This window comes from Sus scrofa, chromosome 14 (genome assembly GCF_000003025.6).
Source record: "Sus scrofa isolate TJ Tabasco breed Duroc chromosome 14, Sscrofa11.1, whole genome shotgun sequence".
Lineage (NCBI taxonomy): Eukaryota > Metazoa > Chordata > Mammalia > Artiodactyla > Suidae > Sus > Sus scrofa.
Genome location: NC_010456.5, coordinates 29,749,307 through 29,767,592, shown reverse-complemented (window position 1 = coordinate 29,767,592; position 18,286 = coordinate 29,749,307). Strand labels below are relative to the sequence as shown.

The following is an 18,286-nucleotide window of genomic DNA, read 5'->3' as shown; positions in this document are numbered from 1 at the left end:
AGAGAATCCCAAGCTCTGGACGCCATCTCCAGGAATCAAAGTGATTGTTGCAGGCAGGTTCGCAGCTCAGGAAGCACGCAGAGGAACAAAGCAAGGAAATTACACAGACCTGGTCTGGTCCCTGGGAGGTGTGAGGGTCAGTTCAGAAGCAGACGCTTGAGGTGCCTCCTGGCCGGGCCAGAAGAGGTTATCAACATGGGCGTGTTAGTGTACCGGACACCCATTGTGGGGAAAGCACAGGAAAGAAAGCTCAAGCAGCGGGCTCTTCATCAGAACCAACAAAAGGCAGGCGGGGGGATGGGAGAGCAGGAGGCAGCCAGAAGCGGGGCTGCCACGCTAAGAGCCTGCAGGCAGAGCTCCAGACAAGCCCTAGCCTGGCCCAACGAGGCTGAGACAGCACCACACCCCAGCCTTGAGCAGTCTCGCAAAGGCTAATAAGCCAGCCACTCCCCCGGCCCTGCTGACCCCAGAGTGTGTGAGCAGGGGGCACTCAAGCCTGGCTCTCTGGAAGATGCTTGTGCAAACGTCCACAGTGACTGGAGCACAGACCAGAAACAAAGCCAGAGAAAAGCAGCTTCTGCCACTGGATGAAGATGAAGTGGGCTCTCAGGAAGATGTGCGTCAGCAAGGCCCAGAGGGCAAACCCAGGGAGTGGGCACTCAGGGCTCTTGGGAAAAGGAAGAAGGCTAGATTTTTAGCAGGGCATCACTTACAGGGGCACAGAGAGAAGGGGAAGGTCAGGCAATCTCCCTCCTGCAACCCGGGTCCTGGGCAGGGCTGGCTGGGTGCCAAGGCATCGCATTAGAAAATGGAATATGGATGGAAGCGATTAGGACGAGACATGGGGGAACGTGAGATCCCACCCAGCTGCCTCCCAAATGCTGTGAGGGGACAGCAAGGGAACACAGGACAAGCCCCAGTCTTTGTGCCTCAGTCGTGGGCTCCTGGCCCTCTGTGCACATGTGCAGCCTCCTTCACTGGCTGCAGCCTCTAACTTGCTACCCATCACAGACCTAAACCCCGGGAGCAACCTACCAACCCTCCTACGTGGGGCTGGGGTCCCTGAGGGGTGGGCGGTTGAGCTTCCACTGGTGAAGAAAAGAAAACTTACCCCTCCCTCGGCCTCCATCCAGGGGCCCAAGGGGAGACAGGGAGACCAGCACAGCGGTGGGGATGAAAAGTGTGTCTGTTGCTGCTATGGTCTGAGGTGCTGCCCTTATCATCAGCCCTCTTCCTTCTCAGGAGACAGTGACCTTGCTGAGGACTTAGAGTAGACAATGGCAGGAAGCGCCCCTCCCAGTGAGCGGGGGAGTCAGGAAGGAAGTGACCCACACGGAGCCTGGGCCCCAGGACCCTCCCTGTTGAGCCCCCACCCCAAGAACACCTAACTGTGTGTGCTAAAAGCTCTGCTCACCTGCTCAGAATGGCAGATGTCCCTAACTTGGACGGGGTGGGGAGGCGCTAAGGGTAGATGCTCTTCCGACTGGGACCCCTTCTTTAAGGCAGACCCTCTGCAGATGGGTGTCTCCTGACAGGTTGAGCGGATGCAGAAGACAGCCAGGCTGGGTTGAGCTGAGACAACTCCAGCTGCCCCCTGCCCTCCCCCCGCCCCACCCCCACCTCCTGGAAGGAAGGGCTCCGAGTTCCTCCGGAGCAAGGAGCTTCTCTAAAAATAAACCCTGCTCCTTAAGTCCTTTCCTTCCCCAGCCCCCTGCGGAGGAGAAGACTTCACATCTCAGGAGGGCTGTCTCTCTACTCCCCACTCCCACCAACTTCTGCCATCCAGGGCCCAGTGGTCTCCATGGCCAATAAGGCCACAAACTCCCAGGAGGAGCTCGGAGGCAGGTAGGGGACAACCGAGATCATCCCCATTGCGGGGGAGCCTGTGGTGGAGGCGGGAAGAGGGAACCTCAGGGCACTGGAACAGCATATGCAAAGTGCAGAAGTGAGAGCGTAGAGCGGGTGCTGGGCCAACACCAGGGCAGAAGCGCCACACAGGCACCTGGGAGCGCACCTGGTCCATACTAGGCACTCAGTAAACGTTTGCTGGGAAATGAACGTGGCTGAGGAATTCTAAGAGAGGGCCTGCAAATGAGATGGGCTGTAAGGCCACCTTCTCTAACACCAGGGAACCTGGGCATGCGGTTGTCAGGAAGGACAAGAACCCCTTCCTGTAGAAGAGGAAACAGGAAGCAAAGGCTGTGCTAGAGCAGAGCCCCTCCAACCCACGTGAGCTGGTATCAGTGCTCAGGCCAGGTCGTGCAGGCAGAGGAGGGCTCACCAGGCCCCCCGGCCAGCAGGACAGCGAGTGACTACAGAGAGGCTGAGAGTCAGGGCCCCCACGCCCAGGCCAGCCCTCCCCACACCCAGCTGCCACCTTGGAAAGAATTAACACAAAACAAGCAAACAAAACATACAACCTAGCACTCTCCCTCCTTAGCACTTGGAGGCCTTTTCACAGCAACTGAAAAGAATGAGCAATTCTAGGAGGCAGCCCACAGAGCTGATGCGGAAACACAGAGTGAGGGGCCCGCAGCCAAGGCCTTGTCTGCTGCACCCCATTTTCCAGGGAGGAGAGGAGGCCCTGGGGAGGGCCGGAACTCACCTGGAGCCAGGCCCCCCAGGCCACGGGCAAGTCCAGCCATACTTGGAAAACCATGTCATGGGCTTCAGAGTCTAGACTTGGAGTCCATTTCCAAACCCACCACAGATTAGCTGTGTAACCTTGAGCTAGATACTTGCCATCTCTGTGCTTCATGTAAAGCGGGTATTGTTAGGGCTTCTGCACTGGTTATTATGTGCCTGGCACTGACTCTGCTCAGTGAGGCCTGTTCCTGAGGCTCGGGACCTACAGTGAAATAGGACAGGGATGGACTGGAAACCCAGAGCGGGGGTGGGGGTGGGGGTGGGGGACCCTGCTCCTAGACTCAGGGCAGGAAAGAAAGAGCCAGGTCCCTGGGAGATTCAGCCACTTGTCCTGACTCCACGGAGGACCCCAGCACACCACAGTCCCCAGCCTGTTTCTCATCAAAGGAGGTGTTACCTGAAAATGCATGTGCGCATGCAAGCGCTGACACAACACACACACACACACACACACACACGGTTGTTTCCGTGTTGCTCACCACGACTCATGGGAAAGGGTGAGGCAGCGCCCAGGCTGAGAAGCCCCCAATCTCCTGGCCTGTCTGGGGTGGGAAGGGCCAGGCTGAGCCAGGCCAGCCAAGAGAAGAGAAGGTGATCTCTACAGGGGAGAGTAACACAGGGCACCAGGAGAGGTTTAATTTGGAATCCAAAGCTACTAGAGACACAACATTAGTCCTACCTACTTGGTAGAGAGGAGTCAATATTTGCAAGGAATAGCATCAATTAATACGACCTACCCCCATGTAAGTCAGATGAAGTCGGATGTTTAGGAAGAAAGACATGGCAACAGAGTTCCAGCACCCCCAAACACCAAATCTGGAGGGGGGTCCTTACCTGTGGGTCTGGGGGAGAAGGCACTGCCGATGTCCTGCTCTTGGGGCCCTCAGAAGGGAGTCGGGGACGAGGACACACTTGCCAGCATCCTGCAGGGAGAAGCCCAGCGGGGGAAGGGTGAGATACGCGGCTGATTGATCACTCAGCACCGCCGAGGAAACTGACAAAGCCAGGCCTCATCCTGAGCAATGCCAGGGACCAGAAATCCAGATGTGCCCAAAGCACAGAACAGGGGAGGCCTGGCTAGAAGAATCTTCATTTGACCAAAGGGACCCAGTCCAGGATGCATTTCTGTAGGCAGACACACCCAACACTGCCCAGGGCTCCTCCTGCTAAGGAAGACTGCTCAGGGAACCAGAACCCACACCCCTGGCACATGCGGGAAGTCTTCTTATTTCAGAAGCCCAGCTCGGAGCTCTCAGCCTCAAACCTGAAACTTTTCACCCATCAACCTTTGGGACTGTGGGACCTCGGGAACTCAAGCTGCAGAGGGGAGGCAGGTGGAAGACAGGGCAAGGAGGGGGCACAACACACCAGCCCAGATTGCTCAGGGAGCAGCTGCCAGCATCTTGATGCCTAGGACAGGGTCACAGTCAGCATCTGGGGTGATGCAGATGACCCTCCCCTTCCTATCAAGCCCCTGAACTTAGGCAGTGTGTGCCTGGAGGCCCACGTCCGCCAGAAACCCAGAGATCAGAGACAAGCGCAACCAAATGAAAAAGGCAGCGAAATAGATGTCCTGAGTGTCCCAGGTGCAATCGCCTACAAGACGACCGTTTTGAAAAGGCACAGGTATCACTAAAGCCACCACCCAACCCAGGACTCCCAGCAGGACCAGGGATGCTCCCATGGCCCACATCTGCAGCTCAACACATATTCTTGTTTGTCTGACACATCTGCATCCCCTGTAAGGTGCCCAAGAGGCAGGCAGCAGCCCGGAGGCCTTCCAGTGACCAGGACAGGTAGGCAGCCCCCTGCGGACTCCAGAAGCCCTGACTGCTCCAGGAACTGATTCAACTCCAGAGCAAACCTACTCCAAGGGCTGAGGCCAGGCACCAGGTGCTCTGGGGACACTAGAGGTAAAAGAGGGGAACTTCACAGGGGCTCAGAACGACGAAAGTGATCAACTGCAGAGTGAGGATGCAGGCAGTAAGAGTTCAGAGGAGGAAGAGAAGCTAACTAGGGAGGTGAAAAGAACCAGCGACGGCACAGCAGTGGGAGGTGTGGCTGCAAGCCACAGAGACTGGCTTTTCACACGCCGCCCACCCCAGCACAGTCCCACACTCCCTCCTGGGGAAGCCACGGCCAAGTCTGCAAATTCCTCTTTGGGTCGAGACTGAAGGGGTTGAAGCTCCATCTTTGCCCTGCACCTCCATCCCAACACACACGCTCGACTCCCCAAAGAACAAAATGTCCCAAGGGTCCTGGGTTCCAGAGCCCTGCTGGGCACATGAGACACGCAGGCTCCCCTACTCCATCCCACCAGAACCCATAGCTCGCCCTGGCACACGCACCCTACCTCTGCAGGGTTTCTCCTCCATCCCACTTCTTAGCTTTCATCACAACACCTCCAACCCCTCTGGGAGGTCAAGACGAGTCTCCCCATTTGAGAAGTCAGGAAACCTGGCCTAGAGGGTTAGAGGTTGCCATGGCAACATAGTAGCCCCCCCCCCCAACCGTGAAGCTTCTCCCAGGGTGAGGAGGTCAGCTGTGACTCATACCCGCCCAAAGGAGATCCGCAGGGGCAGCGAGAAAGGATGCATACTACTCACACAGAGGTGCACGGTGAGGAGAAGGTTTTTCTGACAAAAAAAAAAAAAAGCATTTAAAATCCAAAAGGTTGAACACAGGGTCAACTTAAGATGTGAGGCAGCTCCTAGGAGGACAGTGCTTTAGGGGCAGGGGGCGTAAAAAGAACCTGGAAGGAAGTAGGAAGATGCTGCCAGAGGACCTGGGTTTCCTCCAGCGACCTCCCCCACAAAGAGCGAAAAGCACATTGGCCACTCCCTTAAGGGGAATGGAAAATCAAAACAGAACACAATTCCGCAGAACACAATTCTGTGCTGGGCTTTGTTGCATGCGTGTTCCAGGCGCACCTGTAGCTGGGCTCCTGGGGGGTCAGAAGGGGAGCTTCTGGAACTAAATAATGCATGATGTGTTGCTGTTTGCCAGGAACACAAAGAAAACACTGCATTTCTTCGAGTTCCCCTCCCCAGTTTTATTGAAATATAATTGACAAATAAAATCATGAGATATTTAAAGTGCATAGGGTGATAATCCAACAGACGTATGCATTGTGAAAGGGTTTCCACCGTGGAGTTTATTATTCTATCACCACATTTTTTTTTTAATTTGTGGCGAGAACCCTTAAGTTCTACTCTTTGCAAATCTCCCTTACACAGTACAGTGTGATCAACTGTAATCATCGTGCTGTATCTTAGAGCCTCTCTTTATAAGTCTTAAATCTAAATAAATCTTCAACGTGCCTCTTGAATGATTTGGAAAACTGCAGGAGGGAAAAAAGAAAAAAAAAAAAAAAAAAACACCTCCATCCTTGGAAGATAACACAAAAGTCAGAATTGCTTTCCTGAAAATTTTTCAGATCTCTAACTCTTTCAGTCAGTGGACATGAATTAGTAAGTGAATCTGTTTCTCTACACAATGTCTAATAATAGAATATCAGTCTCTGCTCATGCCCACTAAATAAATGTCAAACAAACACTTAAAGAATACTGGTTTGATGGGGTGCCAAATTTCTAGCTCGCCCAGACATCCACATGTCTCAAGCTGGCCCTGGTTGAAAGTACAAGTTCCAAATGAGTGGGTAGCACGGCTGGAGTTAAACACTGTTGTTTCCATGCCCCGTTGACATGGAGACCTGGAGGCAGGTGGCTAAAAAGAGGGACGGATGCAAATGGCAGTGGTACCAGGTTATTTGGCAACAGCTGGGGGCAGCCCATCCTTTGATCCCATCTGAAGGCATGGCTCCTAATTTTTGGATTTGTCGAGATGTAATTCACATGCCACAGAATTCACCCTTTTAAATTGTACAATGCAGCGGCATTTAGTACCTTCACAAAGTTGGGCCATCATCCCCTCTATCAAGTCCCAGAAGATCTTCATCACCTCCAAAGGAAACCCCATACCTAGTAGCACTCACTCCCCACACCCCCTCCCTCCAGCCCCTGGCTAACACCATCTGCTTTCTGTCTCTATGGATTTGTCTATCCTGGGCATTTCACATAAATGGGATCGTACAGCACGTGGCCTTTTGTGTCTCGCTTCTCTCACGCAGCATCATGTTTTCAAGGTTCATCCACATAGGAGCATATGTCAGTGCTTCATTCTTGAATAACACTGCATTGTGCAGATCAACTGTGTTTCATTTACCCATTCATCAGCTAATGGACACTTGGGTTGTTTCCACTTTGGGGCTATTGTAAATAGTGCTTCTGTGAAGATTCATGTACATGTTTTTGTGTGGACATATTTTTTTGGTTCTTTTAGGTACATACCTACAAGTTCTTAATTTTTAATAAAATAATTTAAAACAATACATTTGTATTTCTTTTTCTTTTCTTTTCTTTTTTTTTTTTTTGCTTTTTTAGGGCTGCATCTGTAGCACATGGAGGTGTCCAGGCTAGGGATCTAATCGGAGCTGCAGCTGCCAGCCTACACCACAGCCACAGCCGCACCAGATCTGAGCCTTGTCTTGTCTGCAACCTACATCACAGCTCACAGCAATGCCAGATCCTTAACCTACTGAGCAAGGTCAGGGATAGAACCCTCAAACCTCATGATTTCTAGTCAGATTCATTTCCACTGCACCACGACAGGAACTCAAGACGTTTGTTTCTGAAAATATTTTTTTTTTTTAAAGTGTGAGAGTGAGTTTCTCATCCCTGTTCCCTGGCACCTGGTTCCTCTCCCCAAAGGCAAATTAACCTGGTTCCTCTGGTTAATTCTCCCAGAGATGCCTAGGCACAGTGTACACACCACTGTATTTTTTTTTTTTTTGCAGTTACTTTTATTTTTATTTTTAAATGATTTTTATTTCTTCCATTAGAGTTGGTTTACAGTGTTCTGTCAGTTTCTACTGTACAGCACACCCACCGTATTTTAGTTTTGTTTGTTTTTTCCTTTTTAAGGCCACACCTGTGGCATATGGAAGTTCCCAGGCTAGGGGCTGAATCAGAGCTGCAGCTGAGTCCTATGGCCACAGCTCATGGCAACACCAGATCCTTAACCCACTGAGCAAGGCCATGGATCAAACCCAAATCCTCATGGATACTTGTCAGGTTCTTAACCCACTGAGCCACAATGGAAACTCCCCATCCCGCTGTATTTTAAAGACAGCTGGCAGGAGGAAACCCAACAACTAGTTGAGGCTGGAAGCAGCTTATCAAAGCTTTAGAAAGGGCCCAGTCTGAGTTCACCTCTTCGGTCCCTCGGCACACCTGCCCCCAGGAAGCCGCTGAGTGAAGAAAAGGCGCCATGGAGCTGGACGGGTCTTTTTTCTTTTTGTCTTTTTGCCATTTCTAGGGCCGCTTCTGCAGCATATGGAGGTTCCCAGGCTAGGGGTCTAATCGGAGCTGTAGCTGCCGGTCTACGCCAGAGCCACAGCAACTCGGGATCCAAGCCACGTCTGTGACCTACACCACCGCTCACAGCAACACCGGATCCTTAACCCACTGAGCAAGGCCAAAGATCAAACCCACAACCTCATGGTTCCTAGTTGGATTCGTTAACCACTGAGCCACGATGGGAACTCCTGGAAGGGTCTTAACATCTGGCCTCCACCATCTTTTGGCTCTGTGGCCTCAAGCCAGTGGCTTAACCCCTCTGGACTCAAGGTCCTTATCTCTAAAGAGCGCTGACGCTACTACCTACATCATGGGACCGCCAGGAAGCTCCCAGGAGCTCATGAAAGAAAGTGCTGAGCACGGGGCCTGGCACACAGTAAGCACCCAGTGTTTGCTGCTGTGTAATTACCACTGCTACTGTTTGCTCCCCTGTGACCCGATCCTCCAATTCCCCACCTGGAAAACACCAGCAGGCACCTCCCATGCACAGTCACCATGTGGAACACATGAGTCCCCTGGGCATGCCACCGTTCCCAGTGGGAGCTCCAGAAAAAGTCACAAGGAAAAAGGAAGACCTTGCATCCTGGACCCCACCCCTGGGTGGCTTGGCTGGAGTTCTTATTTCTTGTTCCTTTCCCACTAACCCCCTTGTGGATCCTTCCTTCCGTTTTCTCAACACCCTCTGAACCTGAACTTCTCTCTCTGAAGTCCAAACTGTTGGAGGCAGCAGAGGAACCCTCGGACACCTTCAGAGTGGAGCGGCCTTGAGTGAGGAGGAAGCAGCGGCAGCAGGGCCATTAGAAAGCTGTTAGGAGTGATTTTCTTGCATCTGGCAAAAGGCAAAATAGAGCCTGCAGAAACAAACTCAGGCCCGGGAGGGCAGGGCAGAGCAAGGAGCTGAATGGTGCTGCCTTGCGTGTGCAAAAGTTCATGGGGGAAGACACTCAACACACACACACACACACACACACAGAAACACACGCACGCGCATAACAAAAAGGAGAAATTCTTAGCCTGCAGCAGTTGGTAGCATTATGTAAAATCCCAAGCCCATAAAAATATCATTTGGATGATAAAAAGTTAAATTTAGCTAAGTACAGAGTGACTAATACTACGAGGGAGGGGCAGCACCCCCAGTTGCCTGGAGCTGATACAGCTGGCTTTTAGAAACTTTTGACAAGTAACCAGGGCTTGGTGGGGCCCAGAATAACAGATTATGTAATAAGAAGCGCAGCCATTAGCGATACAGAGCAGACGGCGAGGGCTCCCAGGAGGGAGGGGACAGCTGGGGTCCGGCTGGAGCTTCTCCAATAACAGAACCTGCAGAACCCTGCCTCTGGAAGCATGGGCCTTCCAGAGGCATCTGAGAGAGGGCCCAGGACTTGGTGGGTGTGTGTGAGTGGATCCACCTGGCCTCTTCGGCAAAGAGCTTTTCCCAGAGTGGCTGTGGTAGACCGTTACTTGGGTGGCTCTCAGTGGGCCCCTAGGAGTCCCTGTCTGTTTTTTTTTTTTTCCGTGGCTGCACCTGCAGCTTATGGAAGTTCTTAGGCCAAGGACTGAATCTGAGTCACAGCTGCTACCTATACATTGCAGCTATGGCCACACCAGATCCTTTTAACCCACTACACTGGGCCAAGATAGAACCTACACCTCTGCAGCAACCGGAGTCAGGTTCTTAACCCACTGTGCCATGGCAGGAACTCTGAGTGTCCTTTGAATCTAGTCTGGCCCTGTGATCTGTTTTAACCAGCAGAACGACAGGGGTGGTAGGGGGAGGGAGTAACACCATGTGGGGTTTGGACCCGAGCCTCAGGAAGGCCTGGCTAAGCACTGAAGGTGGAGACTGCAGTGGATGTCAGCACACTGCTCACAGCAGCGCTGTTCACAACAGCCAAAGGTGTGCACGCCAAGTGTCTGCGGATGAGTGGATAAGCAAAATGTGCTCTATCTATACACAGGAATAGTATGCAGCTTTAAAAAGGAAAGCAATCCTGGCACATAATACACCGCAGATGAACGTGGAGGACATTATGCTGAGTGAAGTCAGCCAGTCACAAAAGGACGAATGCTGTATGGTTCCATTTCTATGAGAAACCCAGAGGAGTCAAATCCATAGGGTCAGGAGTTACCATTGTGGCTCAGCAGATTAAGCACCTGATGTTATCTCCATGAGGATGCAGGTTCAATCCCTGGCCTCGCTCAGTGGGTTAAGGATCTGGCGTTGCCTCAAGCTGCAGGGTAGGTCAGAGACGTAACTTGGATTTGGTGGCACTTTGCTGTGGTGTAGGCTGGCAGCTACAGCTCTGATTCGACCCCAGCCTGGGGACTTCCATACACTGCAGGTGCGGCCATAAAAAGAAAAAAAAAAAATCCAGATATGGAAAGTAGAATGGTGGGTGCCCGGGGCTAGGTGAAGGGGGATGGGGAGTTAGAGCTCAATAGGGACAAAGTTTCAGCTTTGCAAGATGAGAAGAATTCTGTGGATGGTGGTAACGGTGACAGAACAATGTGATTGTACTTAATGCCACTGAACTGTACACGGAAAAAAGGCTAAAGTGTATGCCTGAAACTAACATGATATTATAAATCAACTCTACTTCAGTTTGAAAAACGGTTGAAGCAGTACATTTTACACTACGCATGTTTTATTACAATAAAAAATCATATTAAAAAGAAAAGGATGGAGGATGAGGGCAAGAAGGCATGGCTGTGTCTGTGTTTTGCTCCCTGGCAGCAGCAGCCATCATGTAGCCATCTCCAATGGCCTGGAGATCATTGAGCTGTGGAAAGCCCAGTCCAGCCAAGAGGAGGGGCCACACGGAGGAGAACCCATCCTCAGCGGATACGGTTGAGCCCGGGTACTGACCTGCTAGCAATGGAAGCAGGGCCATCTTGGAAATGGATTTCCACCCCAGATCAAGCTGTCCAAGCCAACACCAGCAGAGCAGAGAAGTTCCCACCAAGCTCTGCCCAAGTTGCCACGCCATGAACAAACAAAAGGTGCTTTAAGCCACTAAACTGGGGAGTGCTTTGTTGCAGGGATAGAACTGACCAAGCATCAGGCTCTTAAAGGAGCTTAGGGGAAATGTCTATCCGTAATGTGAGACTTTGGAAGATCCTCTACATGCTCATGTGTGAGTCACTGAGAGAAGTCAGTACTCGAATAAGTCTGAGGAAGAGACTCATTTTCCACTCCCCAAATCCCTATGGAATAAAGGCTGAAATCACACCCTGTGCTGAGTTTCAAACAGCTGCTGGAAAGGCTGGTGGATTCCTCCAAGGAGCCAATGGGCTAACCAGGCTATTGGTTGATCCACTCAAGCCGTCACTCAGTTACTTGACTTTTGATTGTCCTGTCCAGAGCAGGGCCTGGTACAGCGTGGACAGCGTTCCAGCTGGCCCCTCTCTGGGCCTCAGTCTCCCCATCTGTACAATAAGGAGGTTGAGGTCTAAGAGGCCTCTCCAGTCAGCACCAACATTCTGCAACACTGTAGTTTTGGCAGAAGGGAGAGCAACACTGAAACATAATCCAAAACACTGACTAAAATCCAAATGACCTGTATCTAGTTTACAAGGCAGACACACTCATTGCAATTCTCACCTCTGTTCCCTTGGAACCTCTTACTCTAATCTCCGTGTCCTTCAATTGAATGTGTTCATTCTGCAACATTTCCTTTGCAAGTCTGGCTGGGTCCAGTTTCCTCTTCCTAAATTACACTTTTGCTTTCCTGGACTCAGCAGGACTGTGTGGTTAGTTCTATCAGTAGAGAGATATACACCCCCCATCCCCAGGCCTGGCCTCTAAAACACTTCACATGATCCTCTATACTAAGACTCCTAATTGCAGACAATCTGCATGCAAATGAGTTTAAAAAAAAAAAAACAAAACTTAGTTGTGGGCTTCCTGGTAGGCAAAGCATAGAGGGAAATATGCTGGCCACAGAGCTCTGCTAACAGTGAAAAACATACTATACATAATGAGAATCAAACTTTGTCTTGCTGAGGAATTCCCATTGTAGCTCAGTGGAAATGAACCTAATATCCATGAGGATGTGGATTCGATCCCTGGCCCCACTCAGTGGATTAAGGATCTGGTGTTGCCGTGAGCTGCAGTGTAGGTCACAGACACGGCTCAGATCTGGCGTTGCTGTGGATGTGGTGTAGGCTGCAGCTCCAATTCGACCCTTAGCCTGGAAACTTCCATGTGCTGAGCATGCGGCCCTAAAAAAAACAAAAAATAAAATAAAATAATAACAAACTTTGTCTTGGCTGAGAGCTCTGAGAGGAAGGCTCCCCAGGGTCTCTGGATGAGGGTCCCGGTGTCTGAGAAAGAGGCAGCAAGAAGAAACCAAGCTTGGGGTTCCCGTGTGGTGCATGGTTGACAAATCTGACTAGGAACCATGAGGTTGCGGGTTTGATCCCTGGCCTTGTTCTGTGGGTTAAGGATCTGGCATTGCTGTGAGCTGTGGTGTAGGTCGCAGACGCGGCTCGGATCCCGTGTTGCTGTGGCTCTGGCGTAGGCCAGCAGCTACAGCTCCAATTAGACCCCTAGCCTGGGAACCTTCCATATGCCACGGGAGTGGCCTTAGAAAAGGCAAAAAGACAAAAAAAAAAAAAAGAAGAAGAAGAAACCAAGCTTGCCCCCAATGTCGCGCCCTCCTGCAGCCTGTCTGGCACTTGACTGCATCAAGCGTAATTCTTCCTTCTTGTTAATGTCAACACGGCAGCACCATGATAATGACGGAAAATATTTACATACCCGTACAACTGACGGGTTGTTTAGACCATCTGGCTAGTGGATGCGGTAAATAGTGTCAAACACATGGCCTGTCCATGAAAGCTATGTCTTAGCCCTGATAGCAGCCGGGCTCCAGGGTTCAGGTGACATCCCCAGGGCCCATCCCCACCACAGGCCGGGCCAGGGGGAACTCCCGAGGCCCCAAGGTTGGCCTCAGGTCAGGAACAGAGCTTTTGAACTGCTACCCCTGCTGTCCGGGTGAGCAGCAATGATAACACCCAGCGCTCCTTTATCAAGGATCTCTTCAGGACTCAAGTGCTCCAAACAAGACTTCACTCAGCAAGACAGCTCCGCTTTTGTGGGCACCCTCGGGATTTCTCCAGTTGCCTCCTGGAACCGCTGGGAATTCTCAGGGGCAAACAGAAGCTGCTTCTGCCTGAGCTTTGTCTCACTAGGGAGGCAGGGACAAGGATTAGGTACCACCACCCCCAGAAGGATGGAGGATGAGGAGCTTAACCTCACCTCCGTGTGAATTTCCTCCTCCTTCTGTCCATGTGGCTCTGCTGAGATCTGAGGCCAGGCTGAATAACAGATTTTTTTCTGGGTTGACGTTATTTTATTTTCCTTTTTCTTTGTTTCTTCTTTTAAATTTGGGGTGTTGGGCGGGTTGTCTTATTATTATTTTCTTAATTTTAGTAAAAGCAAAAAAGTTCCATTCGGAGCTTGTTTCAAAAGTAGCAATTTTCTTAATGGGAAGCATACGCTTGCCACCCACGAGCGGAGCTGTGTCAGCTCAGCAATCACAGCGCCCTGTGAAGATGGTTAAGTCGTGTCACCTTCTTGACAACCATGAGTCAAATGGAAACTTGTCACAGGTGGCTGCGCCACCAGCGGGCTGGTGTGATGCTCTGACAGGAGCTTTTGGAGAAGCACACCTGTAGGGCAGGTCGGCGGTGTTTCCGTCAACTATGAGCCCAGAGCTTCAGAGTCTTTTTATAACCAACACCCTCAAAGATTTAAAATGCATCAACCAGAGCATTCAGGGCCTAGGGCAGCACACGGACTGGGTTCAAGTGCTAGCCAGCTGCCTTGCCTCCTGGAATCCAGATTTTGACTGTAAAGTGAGGGTTATCGACACAGCTGGAGGCAGCATCTGATCCTAAAAGTCACAAGCTGGCAGCAGCAATGAACCTGACTAGAATCCATGAGGATGCGGGTTTGATTCCTGGGCTCACTCAGTGGGTTAAGGATCCAGCACTGCCATGAGCTGTGGTGTAGGTCACAGATGCAGCTCGGATCTGGCATTGCCATGGCTGTGGTGTAGGCCAGCAGCTATAGCTCCCATTCAACCCTTAGCCTGGAAACTTCCATATGCCACCGGTGTAGCCCTAAAAAGTAAAGGTTCTGGGGGCGTTCCCGTCGTGGCGCAGTGGTTAACGAATCCGACTAGGAACCATGAGGTTTCGGGTTCGGTCCCTGCCCTTGCTCAGTGGGTTAACGATCCGGCGTTGCCGTGAGCTGTGGTGTAGGTTGCAGACGCGGCTCGGATCCCGCATTGCTGTGGCTCTGGCGTAGGCTGGTGGCTACAGCTCCGATTCAACCCCTAGCCTGGGAACCTCCATATGCCGCGGGAGCGGCCCAAGAAATAGCAACAACAACAACAACAACAACAAAAAAAAAAGACAAAAGTAAAGGTTCTCCAGTCATCAGGTGGCTGGGACACACGGGCCCAGGTCAGGGGTCTCTGAGGCCAAGGAATCAGTGGAAGGTCATGGTCTTTCCTGGGACTAGCACTTCTCCCTCTGCAAGGAAGGTGAGGACCACAAATCCCACACATGGAGAAAGGTGCGTGAAAACAGAACCCTAGGCCACACATGGCATAAGGTTCACTCAGCATCAGGGGAGCCCTGGCCAGGACAGTGAGCACATGGGCACGTCCATACCTCTGAGGGCACTGAGACCAACAGCAGTGGTGGCCTGGCGATGAATACAGTCTGGGATGGCGATTTTCACTCGTAACACCCAGTGCCCCAGGGAAGCTGGGTGGCCATGCCAAGGCCCATGTGACATCTTTGGGAAGCATTTCCTTGCCAGTCAGATACCTCCAGCCCCAGCATCTGCTTGAAGTATCTGCAGTTTGCTACCAAGTAGTTTCAAATAGACACCTGCTCCGCTCACTGGCTTCTTGAAGGGGCTGGGCAAATGTTCTTTTGACGCATCAAGCCACTGGGGACACAGAAATATCATGATGAGGAACGCACCCAGGTCACTGCTTGCTTCATTCTTATCAGGCTCCAAAAACATCCAGCAGCAAGCCCTGGACAGGCTTCTTGTTTAAAGACATAGCAATGAGACAGTCAAGGGTAGGCCCAGCACCAGGGGCTGAGAGTGGGTTAGCCCCAACCTCCCAACTGGAGATGGGACTCTTGCCAGGACTGTGGAGCCCCTGCAGTCCCAGCCCAAGCTCCCTCCATCCCCAAGCCCCAACGCCTCCCGGACGGGCTCCGGTACCCTGGCAGGCAGGCTGGCACCAGGCACCATCAAGACAGTTCAAGGTGAAATGTGAACCACGTGGCTAATAGAGCAAGCGGTTATAAAAGTGCCATTTATTCTCTTTTTATTCTTAGATTAGATCTTTTCTATTTCTTAGTGTCCTTTAGTTCCTAAGAGGATGGCTACGGGGGAATTGTAGCTTTTCTGAGGGTGTGGTTAATTATATATCACATCAGTTTTACCATTTGAACCATTTTTAAGTGCACAGTTCGATGGCATTAAGCACCTTCACATTGTTGTGCACCCAGCACCACTGTCTGTTTCCAGAGCTTTCTCATTGCCCCAAACAAACAGAAGCTCTATAATCATTAAACACTAACTCCCTACCCCTCTTTTCCTGCAACCCCCGGTAATGGCCGTGAACGGTACCTCTTTAAAAATAATGTCCTTACTTAGCAAAACTATTTTGTAATTTTACAGATCCTGGTGTCATTTTAAAGCTCCCAGTGCTTCTCAGCTACGTGGTGGTGGACTAGCTGACAGAGGAGGACTGGGCAACTGCCACCCCCCCCACCACCACATACTCACCAGGAAGGAACCTTCAAGGCCACAATCTGCCTGGAGGAATTGGGGTCGCCCCCCTCTGTCATGCAAGGGTGGGCACCTAATGGGCTGGCCAGGAACTCTGCTAGAGCTGCCCTTTGTGGTAGAAAGGCTCTCACACGGTTTTCTCCAGGTTTTCATTTTACTTAAAAGCTCTTCCTTGCCTGGGGTTTTGAGGTTAAAAACCACTGCCTAGCGCTCCCACGCTCTAAGTGGGAGTGTCAATTGGTCCTACCATCATGAAGAGCAGTTATGCAGTAGCTTCTGAAAATAAAAGGAAAATACCCCTTGACCTGGCAATTCTGCTTCTGGAAATTTATTCTGCAGATCTGAAAGTCTATTTGCATGGAAACCTGTGTATCAGGAGACTCACTGTGGCACTGTTTGCTCCCAATTTTCTGAGTTACAATGCAAAACTCCATGGAAAGGGAGCTGGTTTAAGAAATGGTGGTGCCTCTATCAGCCAAACACTGAGCCCATCATTAAAAAGCCCCAGACACAGGAGCCCCCATTATGGCTCAGCAGGTTAAGAACCTGACTAGTATCCATGAGGATGCAGGTTCGATCCCTGGCTTCATTCGGTGGGTTAGGGATCCAGCATTGCCACAAGCTGTGGTGTAGGCCAGCAGCTGCTGCAGCTCCAATTCAACCCCTAGGCTGGGAACTTCCATATGCCGCAGGTGCAGCCATAAAAGGGGAAAAAAAAAAAAAAAAGCCCCAGGCAGCCCAAATGAACCAAAAGTGGACCACCTTCAGACTGAAGAATTGTTAGGTCAAAATAGCAGGTGTATAAAGGAGGCAGTCGTGAGAGTGTGTGTGTGTGTGTGTGTGTGTGTGTGTGTGTTTTAAAGTAATATATAGTCACATATACACAGAATCTCCCTGAAAAGTACACATACTGGGAGACTGCAAACAGGGAATAAAGAAGTCTAACGTATGCCTGTTGGCCCTTTGCCATTTGACAGCAAGTATAATGTATTACTTATCAAAACCATGTTTTTCGTATCATATGTGGTCTTTATGAACTCTTTTGTTATTTGACTACTTTATTGTAACCTAAGGACTTGTAACTTCCATAAATTTAGTATGTATCTAATTACCTTTTTTCTTCTAGTTTTATTGAGATATAATTGACAGACTATATCTCTATATGCATTTAAGGTATACAGCATGATTTGATCTAATTTATCTTTCAAAACCTTGTCAATGTCCAGTAACATCACATATAACTTTTGGGATGTTCTAGTAATTTTTTTTAGGGCCACACCCTGCGGCATATAGAAGTTTCCAGGCTGGGGGATCTAATCGGAGCTGCAGCTGTAGGCCAATGTTACAGCCACAGCAATGCCAGATCTGAGTCTGGTCTGTGACCTATACCACAGCTAGCGGCAACGAAGGATCCTTAACCCACTGAGCGAGGCCAGGGATTGAACCCTTGTCCTCATGGATACTAGTAAGGTTCTTAACTCGCTGCACCATGACAGAAATTCCATTTTTGAAGAAATGAAAGACTAAATGAGTGAAGCATTGAGTGAATGACAAGTGAAGAAAAGCAGTGGAAAAATAAATGCTATTCTCTAAACACTAGAATACTGTGAGTCGAGTTGCGAAGGAAGGAAGAAGCTGAGGGGAGAGAGAAACTGATCATTGAGATCTATGTAGAAAAATCAGTCTCTGATATTAAAGGAAGACATACACCACAGATAGGGCAGTAATGCGGATGTTTAGAGTTTAACAGGGGAGTTCCCGTGGTGCTGCAGTGGAAACGAATCCGACTAGTATCCATGAGGATGTGGGTTCAATCCCTGGCCTCGCTCAGTGGGTCAGGGATCCAGCAGTGCCATGAGCTGTGGTATAGGTCGCAGACGCAGTTTGGATCATACGTTGCTGTGGCTGTGGTGTAGGCCGGTGGCCACAGCTCCGATTGGACCCCTAGCCTGGGAACCTCCATATGCCACGGGAATGGCCCAAGAAAAGGCAAAAAGACAAAAAAAAAAAAAAAAAAAAAAAAAAAGAGTTTGATAGAACAAGAGTTTTTTTAATTTAAAAAACTATTTTAGATTTTTTTTTAAAGCCAGCATTCAATGTGCTTTTTCAAACAGCAGATTGCAAAAGGAAGAGGTGATCTAAACAATTTTAAAATACTTTTTTTTTTTGGCCGCACCCGCAGCATGTAGAAGTTCCCAGGCCAGGGATCAAATCCAAGCCACAGCAGGGACCCAAGCTGCTGCAGTGATAAAACCGATCCTTAACCCACTGCAGCACCAGGGAATTCCTAAAATACATTTTTTTTAAACCATATTACAGACTACCTTTTCATTCCATGAAGAACATATTGCTAAAGAATCAGAAAGTAGATCAAAAAAACCATCACCTTCCAACAAGTTGG

General features: G+C 50.3%; 1 protein-coding gene across 7 annotated transcripts in view; it reads right to left on the bottom strand.

The window, feature by feature from the left end:
• The window catches only part of PITPNM2 (phosphatidylinositol transfer protein membrane associated 2), a 155,378-nt gene that overhangs the window by 117,885 nt on the left and 19,207 nt on the right, over positions 1-18,286 (bottom strand). For 2 of the 7 annotated variants that reach the window (XM_021074064.1, XM_021074067.1), the window contains exon 1: positions 3,481-6,993. The exons of 1 other annotated variant lie outside the window; for it this stretch is intronic. The gene's annotated coding sequence lies outside the window, so the exon portion shown is untranslated. Of the gene's footprint in view, positions 1-1,111; positions 1,599-3,480; positions 6,994-18,286 lie in introns of those variants that run through there. 4 more of the 7 variants (XM_005670599.3, XM_021074068.1, XM_021074070.1 and 1 more) reach the window with 4 other exon arrangements.